Genomic DNA, 2,505 nt, shown 5'->3' with positions numbered 1-2,505 from the left:
CGGAGGAGTATTAAGCCCGGGGCAGGGGCACCCGGACGGAGCGGCGTCCGCCCGGCCCCAGCCCGCGGGGGCAGGAACCGGGTTGACCTGGTGGCCGGAGGAGAATTAAGCCCGGGGCCGCGGGGCAGGGGCACCCGGACGGAGCGGCGTCCGCCCGGCCCCAGCCCGCGGGGGCAGGAACCGGGTTGACCTGGTGGCCGGAGGAGAATTAAGTCCGGGGCCGCGGGGCAGGGGCACCCGGACGGAGCGGGGTCCGCCCGGCCACAGCCCGCGGGGGCAGGAACCGGGTTGACCTGGTGGCCGGAGGAGAATTAAGCCCGGGGCCCCGGGGCAGGGGCACCCGGACGGAGCGGGGTCCGCCCGGCCCCAGCCCGCGGGGGCAGGAACCGGGTTGACCTGGTGGCCGGAGGAGAATTAAGCCCGGGGCCGCGGGGCAGGGGCACCCGGACGGAGCGGGGTCCGCCCGGCCCCAGCCCGCGGGGGCAGGAACCGGGTTGACCTGGTGGCCGGAGGAGAATTAAGCCCGGGGCCCCGGGGCAGGGGCACCCGGACGGAGCGGGGTCCGCCCGGCCCCAGCCCGCGGGGGCAGGAACCGGGTTGACCTGGTGGCCGGAGGAGAATTAAGCCCGGGGCCGCGGGGCAGGGGCACCCGGACGGAGCGGGGTCCGCCCGGCCCCAGCCCGCGGGGGCAGGAACCGGGTTGACCTGGTGGCCGGAGGAGAATTAAGCCCGGGGCCGCGGGGCAGGGGCACCCGGACGGAGCGGGGTCCGCCCGGCCCCAGCCCGCGGGGGCAGGAACCGGGTTGACCTGGTGGCCGGAGGAGAATTAAGCCCGGGGCCCCGGGGCAGGGGCACCCGGACGGAGCGGGGTCCGCCCGGCCCCAGCCCGCGGGGGCAGGAACCGGGTTGACCTGGTGGCCGGAGGAGTATTAAGCCCGGGGCAGGGGCACCCGGACGGAGCGGCGTCCGCCCGGCCCCAGCCCGCGGGGGCAGGAACCGGGTTGACCTGGTGGCCGGAGGAGAATTAAGCCCGGGGCCGCGGGGCAGGGGCACCCGGACGGAGCGGCGTCCGCCCGGCCCCAGCCCGCGGGGGCAGGAACCGGGTTGACCTGGTGGCCGGAGGAGAATTAAGTCCGGGGCCCCGGGGCAGGGGCACCCGGACGGAGCGGGGTCCGCCCGGCCACAGCCCGCGGGGGCAGGAACCGGGTTGACCTGGTGGCCGGAGGAGTATTAAGCCCGGGGCAGGGGCACCCGGACGGAGCGGCGTCCGCCCGGCCCCAGCCCGCGGGGGCAGGAACCGGGTTGACCTGGTGGCCGGAGGAGTATTAAGCCCGGGGCAGGGGCACCCGGACGGAGCGGCGTCCGCCCGGCCACAGCCCGCGGGGGCAGGAACCGGGTTGACCTGGTGGCCAAAAAGCAAACCGGCCACCAGGTAAACCCGTTCAAAGTATAGGGTTGACCTGGTGGCCGAACAGCAAACCGGCCACCAGGTCAACCCGTTCAAAGTATAGGGTTGACCTGGTGGCCGAACAGCAAACCGGCCACCAGGTAAACCCGTTCAAAGTATAGGGTTGACCTGGTGGCCGAAAAGCAAACCGGCCACCAGGTAAACCCGTTCAAAGTATAGGGTTGACCTGGTGGCCGAAAAGCAAACCGGCCACCAGGTAAACCCGTTCAAAGTATAGGGTTGACCTGGTGGCCGAAAAGCAAACCGGCCACCAGGTCAACCCGTTCAAAGTATAGGGTTGACCTGGTGGCCGAAAAGCAAACCGGCCACCAGGTCAACCCGTTCAAAGTATAGGGTTGACCTGGTGGCCGAAAAGCAAAGCGGCCACCAGGTAAACCCGTTCAAAGTATAGGGTTGACCTGGTGGCCGAAAAGCAAAGCGGCCACCAGGTCAACCCGTTCAAAGTATAGGGTTGACCTGGTGGCCGAAAAGCAAACCGGCCACCAGGTCAACCCATTGAAAGTATAGGGTTGACCTGGTGGCCGGACGGGAAGGAAGCCCCGAGCCCCGGGGCAGGGGGACCCGGGTGGAGTGGGGTCCGTCCGGCTCCAGCCCGCGGGGGAGGCTCCGGGTTGACCTGGTGTCCGGACGGGAACGAAGCCCCGACCCCGTGGCAGGGGGACCCGCACGGAGAAGGCGTCCGACCGGCCCCAGCTCGCGCTGCAGGCTCCGGGTTGACCTGGTGACTCCCCTGCCTCGGGTGGCCCCGATCCTTTTTTTCCGTTTTTTTTTTTTTCCGTTTTTTGGCCGGAGAGTGGTCGGGATGCCCCCCCGGCACCCCTTTTGTGGTCGTTGAAAATTTTGTTTCAGACTTCCAGGGGCCCGATCCCTGACCGGGGCGTTTCAGGCTGGCCTGGCGGACTTCTCTGCACAGGCTCCGGATTGACCCGGTGACTCCCCTGCCTCGGGTGGGCCCGATCCTTTTTTCCGTTTTTTTTTTTTTGGGTCCGGAGAGTGGTCTGGATGCCCCCCCAGAACCCCTTTTGGGGTCGGTGAAA

This window comes from Lepidochelys kempii, unplaced genomic scaffold (assembly GCF_965140265.1).
Source record: "Lepidochelys kempii isolate rLepKem1 unplaced genomic scaffold, rLepKem1.hap2 scaffold_68, whole genome shotgun sequence".
NCBI lineage: Eukaryota > Metazoa > Chordata > Testudines > Cheloniidae > Lepidochelys > Lepidochelys kempii.
This window is presented reverse-complemented; position numbering follows the sequence as displayed.